The sequence below is a fragment of the Mytilus edulis genome, chromosome 5 (genome assembly GCF_963676685.1).
Source record: "Mytilus edulis chromosome 5, xbMytEdul2.2, whole genome shotgun sequence".
NCBI lineage: Eukaryota > Metazoa > Mollusca > Bivalvia > Mytilida > Mytilidae > Mytilus > Mytilus edulis.
Genome location: NC_092348.1, coordinates 92,369,187 through 92,379,087, shown reverse-complemented (window position 1 = coordinate 92,379,087; position 9,901 = coordinate 92,369,187).

Sequence of the window (9,901 nt, the reverse complement as noted above, 5' to 3'; positions counted from 1 at the left end):
GATTGTTTTGTTCAGACATTGTTGCCAATATCATATAATGATTTTTGCGACTGTCATACAAGTCATACAAACGAATGAAAAGCAACTGTCATATTCCTGACTTGGTACAGGAATTTCCTTATGTAGAAAATGGTGGATTAACCCTGGTTTAAAGCTATCAAAACCACTCACTTGTATGACAGTCGCATACAAATCCATTATATTGACAACAATGTGTGAATAAAATAAGCACACATAAAAGTGAAAATGTCATAAATATAAATATATATGATATGTAGTCAACATTGAGTTATTAATCTTTATTACTATAAAACAAACAAATAAGTCAACAAATATAAACAAAATGGCATATGGGACAACATCCCAAATGCGCCTCGAAATGAGGAACTCAAAAGTCACGTGTAAAGAAAAATCTCTGTGTAGTGATATTGGACATGTTTCTATTTTTAACAAATGACTGAACTTAATTATTTGTGGTGATTAGGAAAGTAGATGAACATAGAATAAATGTGTAAAAACTATGGAGCTATTGAATGTGTTCAAAGTATTAAATTTTCAAAGAACTTATTGTGTTAAAAAGGGGATATTTTACCACAAGGAGCCGCATCACAAAAGGATGTTCGGGGTTTGCTAATTTACGGAAAAAGTAATCTCACTTCGTACCCCGAAAATTTAACCACATATGTGAAAATGTCACAGCTTCGAAACGAGCTATCATACATATCCAAGTTTACGATATGGACTGAGCTACAGGAAAAAACGTTACCATTACCGCCTATGTAAAAACAATTAAAGATATTGAGCCATATAGTCAAAGCACAAAGGTAAAAATGAAGACAAGAATACAAAGCATGACCACAGAACAACAGATTGGTGGGATGCATAAGTACCGAACCACGCCAAAAGAATATTACAGTAATGGTGAATAATTTACAAAGACATGTAAAAGAACAATATAACTCGTAATGAGATGATAAAAACAACGTCAGTGCCTAGAATCTATACCTCAAGACCATCATGTACTATTTGGGAAGTTGATACGGAATATCTGTCATCAAAGTATTGGTATCTTCCGATCAACTTTTATTTTTTAGAAAAGGATGAATCAATTGATGGAACCCAATCGGAAAAGTTTGGATTGTAAAAACGGAAAGAACATCATTAATAAGTCTGAATGTGAAATTAATTGATCTTATTGTTTTTAAAACGTGTCTGAAGGAACTACTCAACTGAAAATGGGAAGATGCATTTCAACAGACATTAGATATTGATAGGTCATAAAATAATTCAGAGTCAGAAGGTGAGCTTTAAAGTTTTTGATATATTTGGTATAATTTTAAAGAATTTTCGGATTTCAATAGTCATCCACTTTGTTTTTGACTTGGCCTGGTAAAAGTTCTGATTCGAACGCCACTGATTAGTCTTTTGTAGACAAAATTCGCGTCTGGGGTACCAAACTATAACCTTGGTCTTTGACAAGAGTTTGCTTTAACAGATAAAATCTATAGGAAATCCTACCTTTTCATGCATCTCTATGAAAATACAAGAAGTATTTTATTTTTATTCAATTGAGTGTTATCATGAAAAATATTCTTTTTTATATAAATATTGTCGTCATGCAAATATAAAAGAGGAGCGGAGGAGCGACCAAATGATGGATATCAAATGATAATCGTCTTGAAATTATACCAAACAATAATCAACCAAATTTTTAGATTGTAAAAAACCCCATATATTTGTATAGGTATATATTTTCTTTAGCGTGTTGAATCCAATTCAAAGTTAGGGCTTCACAACAAAATAATAACTTTTCACAGCTAATTCATTAAATACACATAAGGCATGGTAAAATCATTTATCGAAATATTGCAAACTAAGGTAGAAATCAAGTGCGTTAATGTGAACTGTGGTATAGCAACCATCAAATTCCTCTCCCTCAGCTGAATTTGATCTTACATTGTAGTAAAATGAGACATAAAAGATGATAAAATCCTGTTTTCACCAGTTTGCGGTTATAAGAATGTCTGTTTCGCAATTTTTATTTTCTTGCAATCAGACTATTTGAATTGAGTTAATTCAAGTAATGTATGAAATTACTTTTGTTAAAATGAGTGCATTGTTTTAAGCTGTCTGATTCAGATGATTTAATCTAAAAATTTATAAAGGGCAATTCTGTTTTCAACAACAATCAATATTTTCATTAAGCTTTTTTTCAAAAAGGCATAAGGTTAGATTTATTTTCGTGATAGTCTGCTTGAATTTCCATATAATTTCAATAAAGCTAATTAAGGTTAGGACAGAGATTAAAGGTATTTTGATGGAACTGATTATTACAAATCCTGTGAAATATATAAAAAGATATTCGTTTAGTAACTTCTTTAGATTTATTTCCATACCGTACTGAAACTTAATTTACATTATGTTTAGCTTATAATAACGAAAACTACTGGTGTATAGTGGATCATTATTGATGGGTAGGAAGTCTCTGTGTTTTACCGATACGATGTTCTGATCTCTTTAATCCATTTACAATGTACAAACGAAATGAAAAATATCTTGAGGGAATTGCATTTGCTTATGATTTGACTAGATAGTTAAGTAACATTAACTTTTAAAATAACAAAGATATACCATTAACTATCGTCAAATCTTATTTTTCTCTTTTTTAACAATCTAATAAACTTTCGTGTACAACTACTGAATAACATTTTGCCCAGATCACAGCACTATTCTGGGTTACCCTGTAATGAGTGCCACATGTGGAGCAGGATATGCTTCACTTCAGGAGCACCTGAGATCACCCCCAGTTTTTGGTGGAGTTCGTGTTACTTAGTCTTTAGTTTTCTATGTTTTGTCTTGTGTACTATTATTTGTCTGTTTGTTCTTTTCTTTGTTAGCCATGGCGTTGTCAGCTTATTTTCGGTCTATGAGTTTGACTGTTCCTCTTGTATCTTTCGTCCCTCTTTTGTTTAGAAATATTACCAATAGGAAACCTACGCACCTTCATTCTGACAAAATGGTATCAAGTTTGCGCCTTATTTGGTAACCGAAGGTTACTGGCATAGATCTGCTGTAATCAGTTATAATAAATAGATAGCTAGTTTGAGTATTTTAGTTTTCACACTTAATTTCAATATCAAATGAATACGATACAATATGTTGTCTTTCACAGAAAGTAGATAGTTTATATCTTCATATCTATCTTTTTCATTTTAATAAGACAGATAATTAGACAGAAGGAAACTTTATGCCGTTCCTAACCCTGTTCAATGTACTTGTTTATATAAATGTTTTCTGTGTCATGTTATTGGTTTTTCATTTGGTGCATTTACAACTTGTAATCCATTTAATAGTAAATCGATGTCATTTACTGCGCGTGTTAAAAGAAATCATAGAAATACCTTCACTTAAATCGTATAATTTGCTTGATGAAGATGAAACATTGTTGATTAGAAAATAAAATAAAAAACCATTAGAGTAATTGCATATATATGTTCTTTATGTGCTAATTTTCAACACTCCAATTCCAACCAATCCTTTTTTGAACTGTGATATATCGGAGTTTTCAGAATGTTTTTATGTTTTCAAGTAACCTATAAAAAATGGAAATCCAAAAAAAAAGGCTTTGCTTAAACCAAACTTTGTTACAATCAGTATATGAAAGGAAAATTATGAACATAAGTGAGATTCAACTTTTGTAGAAGTATAATATTTAAAAAAAGGAAAGTAAAACTGGTATGCTGTTTCATAAATCTGTCCCATGTACTCAAGCCAGTTCAACGTACTTCCAATACCTGAACACATAAGTCAAAGGATTGTCAATATATACATAAAAGAGGGACGAAAGATACCAAAGGGACAGTCAAACTCATAAATCTAAAACAAACTGACAACGCCATGGCTAAAAATGAAAAAGACAAACAGAAAAACAATAGTACACATGACACAACATAGAAAACATAAAACTTCCGCAAACTATAAAACTAAAGTATTTCCATTTACTTTAATAAAAGCAGTAATCAATCGATTTCAAAATTTTATTATACATGTATATCGTGAAGTCAAATTAAGATATCAAAATGCTATACATACAACATGAATGCGCACACGCCTACAAAACATACAAACAAATACGTATACACTAAACAGAAGTAAAATTTTATCAAGGAAATGCTCTTTGTTGATCATTCCTCTAGAACTAGACAACTTACCCTTCCGGAGCACCTGAGATCACCCCTAGTTTTTGGTGGGGTTCTTGTTGTTTATTCTTTAGTTTTCTATGTTGTGTCGTGTGTACTATTGCTTTTCTGTTTGTCTTTTTCATTTTTAGCCATGGCGTTGTCAGTTTGTTTTAGATTTATGAGTTTGACTGTCCCTTTGGTATCTTTCGTCCCTCTTTTATGGTTATGTTTAATTGGGATGATATTAACTTATTGACGCACACCCTAATATCTTTTTTATTTGTGATGACAAAGTTATGCGCCCTTTAAACAATAGGAATCAAAATAAAACTAAGAGTTTTGAAACAATTTTATAGGTTTAACGAAAGGGGTTTAATTCATGCTATCAAGGTGTGCTTATGACAAAAGGGAGTTGTTTGAATTTTTCACGAATAGATAATATCGATTGTTGTTTTTGAACAAAAGAATTTAATCGAGCTTTTCAACATTTAAAGAAAAAAAAAGGAAAACAGTTTTATGAATAATAAAATATGAATTGAAAACAATGACAATTTACGTTGCAAAGAGTATGCTTCTGAAAAGGATGTAATGAAATTTTAATTTGTTATGTTCCCTGATGTCCAATTCATGTATTTGATAAAGTCTGAAGATTTATTTTCATGAATGATTTATAATATATGATACAATAATTACATTTTTTAAATGATTTTGGTTCCATCAAATGGGATTTGTTTTACTAAAACCAATCATTATTGCACATCCAAAGTATTACTCAATTCATTTGATCTCATCTGACCCAAATGGACATCATAGATAGCCTCAGGCAAAGTTGGCTTTAGATGATTTTAGCTATTTATTTTAGGTATTTTTGACATATAGCTCTTCAACGATTTCGGTACTTATACATCTTCGGATTTTGATTGTTTGGCTTTGAGCGTTCCTGATGAAAGTTAATCCAGAAAAGTGCTTCGGACGCAAAAAATTTTCAAACGTGTTGTTTTCAATTTTTTTTCTTTACATTCTACACGTGAAGCTCCCGTATCAATGGTAATTTATAATTATGTTGATGCCTCGACAGCAAAAGGTAAAGGGTCTAACCACAGACTTTAAAATGTTTAGGATATATAGATTTTTTCGTACATTAGTTTTGTTCATCATTTTATTTTCAGTATTATGACTTTCTTGAACATACGACTTTAATTGAAAATGTATACGTCTTATAACGACATAGTGTAAAGGCTATTTTTTTTTATATTTACCATCAACTATAGAAATACTTTCTTTTCGTGCTTCAAAAGACACATTATACTTTCGTATGATATACTTTCACATCTAGACGCAAAGGAATACTTCAAACAGTATACTTCAAAAGACGCCCTCACTTTTTTTAGTCTTTATCATTATAATATTGATTTTTATTTTCCATATTCCCTTCTTAATCTCTTTTTTCCTATAATATTCCCTAAAGTGTTTCAATCGATGTAAAATCGAGGAGCAAGTTACCAACGGTACATTAAAAATGCAAAAGAAAAGAAAAATAATGAAGAACGAAAAAAGCAACTTCATCATTCAATCGTACTTATGAATTTCGGTATTAATAGAAGCAAAGATGTATTCCAAAGGACACAGTTTGATGCAACAGTTCGTTCTCGTTTCTGATTTGCATGTTTGTGAGTTAAGCAGTGTTTTGAGCAATAAAGTCCAGATGTGGTATATATATAATGTATGTTAACGCCATTTTAGCTGTTGGGTCCAAGTTAATGTCACGTCAACCAATTACGTATGTTTTGGCTATAACAAGTTCAGAAAAACTTATGATACGCTGGTTGTATGTCATAATGTCAAAGCGAAGAGTTAAGTAAACACCACTTCACTGATTTTTAAGTCAAAACTGATTAAAGCATTTCCTCAACATTATTCAAAAGAAGCAAGATAAAATTAAAATAACAGAAAAATACAATATTCATGCAGACTTATAACAGATCTTAGGTAAGTGGAATTACTAACGATATATCTGTAATTACTTTCAAACGAATTTGTCTCTTACTGGTGTATTATTTCTTTTACATGAAAGTCCACTTAGACTGTTAGTCTGCTCTCTGTATTATCATTTGACACATTCAAGTGAATGCTACGATCATAAAAATAGAGTCAGATATTACAATAAAGGAGAAAATCTAAACAAATAAGAATTTGAAATAAAACCCAACTTACAAACCAATGTATACGAGATTAAACCTAGGATGTTGATACGTTACTCAATCAAATCAACACAGTGTAATGCTGAATATCTTTTTACTCTACTTTCCGCTATATAGATGATGTTCTTTCACTAAATAATTAAAAATTTTGTGACTTTGTTGAATGCATCTATCCCATCAAACTAGAGATAAAGGATACTACAGATACCGATAAGTCGGCCTCATATCTTGACTTACATCTAGAAATTGACAATGATGGTCGGTTGAAAACAAAGCTTTACGACAAAAGAGATGATTTCAGCTTTTCAATTGTGAGCTTTCCGTTTCTAAATAGCAACATTCCAGCAGCACCTGCTTACGGGGTATATATCTCCCAATTGATACGATATTCCCGTGCTTGCATTTCCAAGAGTTCCAAATGGTGAAGTTGAAATCATCCCTTCGTAAATTTTACGGACGCCATCACGAGTTGGTTGACCGTTATGAAATAACCGTTTCACAAATGATATCGGATATGTTCCTTACATCGTAACTACAATCCCATCCCGTTCATGAATGACCTACCGAATTAGACTATTTACCGGATTTTTTATCACATAAGCAACACGACGGGTGCCACATGTGTAGCAGGATCTGCTTACCCTTCCGGAGCACCTGAGATCACCCCTAGTTTTTGGTGAGGTTCGTGTTTCTCATTCTTTAGTTTTTTTATGTTGTGTCATGTGTACTATTGTTTGTCTTTTGTCTTTTTAATTTTTAGCCATGGCGTTGTCAGTTTAATTTTGATTTATGAGTTTGACTGTCCATTTGGTATCTTTCGTCCCTCTTTTAAACAGTTTTTATGACAAATGCCTTATTTCAACTTGTTTGAGAAAATAGAATAATGATAGATAAAGCCAACAGTAGTATACCGCTGTTCGAAATTCATAAATCGATTGAGAAAAAAACAAATCCGGGTTAGAAACTTAAACTGAGAGAAACGCATCACATATAAGAGAACTACGACACAACAGAAAAACAACATTAAAAATGTAACACACACAGAAAAGAATGATAGGAGTGTTTCACGCCGTTGACTAGCTGCACATTTCTCGCACAGTGAGGTCATGGAACCACAGAAAGGTCATGTTAGTATTTAAAGTATTAAAACAAATGTATGATTAACCACTATTGTTCAAAGCAACTAAAATATGTTTTAAACAAATTATAGATAAAACACTTAAAACAACTATTTGTTAAAACAGATTTAAGTTTCAGTTTACTACTTGTTTGAAAAACACATCATCGTGTCATCTACATTATAATACCCAGCAGTGACGCCCGAATTGAAATAGTCAAAATAGTTCCATGCGAATTTGAAAAACATTAAAATGCTGTGTCGAATAATCTATACCTGGAGGTAAACGTGTTTCGTATTATTCAATATCTAATAATAATTGCACCGATCGAGTGGTTAGGAAAATTTCATCAAAGACACCAGACTCCGTCTACTTATATATAATTAAGACTCATCACAGACTCTCCAGCTTCCATAACACATGTTTGAGAAAGATAATGAAAAAAGTAAAATCACAAAAATTCTCCGAAAAAAAAATTCAAAACGGAAAGTTCCTAATCAAATGGCATAATCAAATGTTAAAACAGATCAAACGATTCGACAACAACTGTCAGAATCCTGACTTGGTATAGGCATTTTCAAATGTAGCAAAATGGTGGATTGAACCGGCTAAATATTCTGGCCAAACGAAATCTCCAACAAAGACCTACATTAGATTACCCACACCAAGGACATGGAGACGTTGCTGAAACAAAAGAGTTGGAAGTGGCTTGATCATGTTATACGCAAACCGTCTGAAGAGATAACCAAGGTAGTCCTTATATGGGCAACAGAAAGAAACAGAAAAAGAGGAAGACCAAAAACAACATGGAGACGCACTATAGAAAAGGAATTATTATTATAAACTATTGTTGTCTTTATCTAATAAATTGTTTATAACATCCAGTTTAATTGAATATTTTGAATAAAAACACTCAAAGCAAAAGCAACATGTAAAGTAATATTATTTTTTCAAAGTTGAAATCACCGAGTATCTGTCTATTCGTGTGCCAATTTGTTTTGTTTTTTCTTTTTTTTACACGAAAGTAATAATTATTTTACACATTCTGTACGGCTTTCTTTAATTTTAAAGACTGAAAAGACGAATCTCGTAAACATAATCAACCGTATTTATGATCTGATGAATCGTTGAACTACAAATGAACTTGACGGTATATTGTTTTACATGATATTCCAATAAATTGTCCAGTCATTTTCAAGTGATGATGTCTTACCGTTCAAAAGAAATCAACATCATAGAAAGGGATTTCATTGAATCGTGTAATTTGTTAAATGGGCTATAATGAAGAGGAAACGAACATATCAGAAATTGAATTGGAAAATGTTATCAATTGAAGACATGTGTTTTTATACGGGTATTACCCACAAAGACTTCATCAGTGATTTCTTTTTATACAAGAACGGCCATATTGACTATACAGTATGTTGTGCGGGAAAAACAAATGCGACATACGATTCAATACAATAGCATTGTTTAGTTTAGACTCACCTTGAGTAAATTGAAGGCACAAACGTTATCATACAATACAAACTATCATTCCTCGACTAACATTTCTAGAGATTCAAGAGATTCACCTGTATCCTTCGTTCTTTCATGGTAAACACTTTTATCAGATATACTTTTTTGTACGTGGGAGCGTTCATTATCACTGAACTAGTATATATATTTCTTTAGGTGCCAGCTGAAGGACGCCTCCGGGTGCGGGAATTTCTCGTTGCATTGAAGACCTGTTGGTGAACTTCTGCTGTTGTGTTCTCTATTGTCGGGTTGTTGTCTTTTTGACACATTCCCCATTTCCATTCTCAATTTTATTCTTTGAATTAAAGAAGGTTTACATAGCTCTTTTAAGATTGTTTATTCATTTCTAACGTCACAGAACCCAAATTGCATCGAGTACCCAAATTGCCCCTATTCAACAAAAATAGCTGTAGGAAAGTTTTCTTTCAGCCAAAACACTTGGTATTTTTATAATTTGATATTATACATCAAAATATCTGAATGTATTCAAATATGCACAAAACGTACACAGTAAATACCGAAAGATGAAGCGTTCAATGGAAAACGTAAATCCGATGTTCTCAAGAAGTCATCTTTTAAAAATGAGCAAATTCAATATGTTTTAAGCATCCGTTTCTTATAAAAATAGATAGTAAGCATGGACTTATGTCAAATTGCTCCAAATGTTTAAAGAAATGGAACAAACCATCTGTTATTCCATTTTAAAGAATGTGAATTTAAGCATGGAAGCAATTTGGGTACTCCTCATTATGGAATCATTGATCATTTGGAGGTCGGTTCAAGCCCATTTTTCTAGGATTCAATATGGATTCAAAATTAAATTTGATGTCACTATATAGTAAACAAGGATACATCTACAAAATAAACACAGAAAGCAAACTTT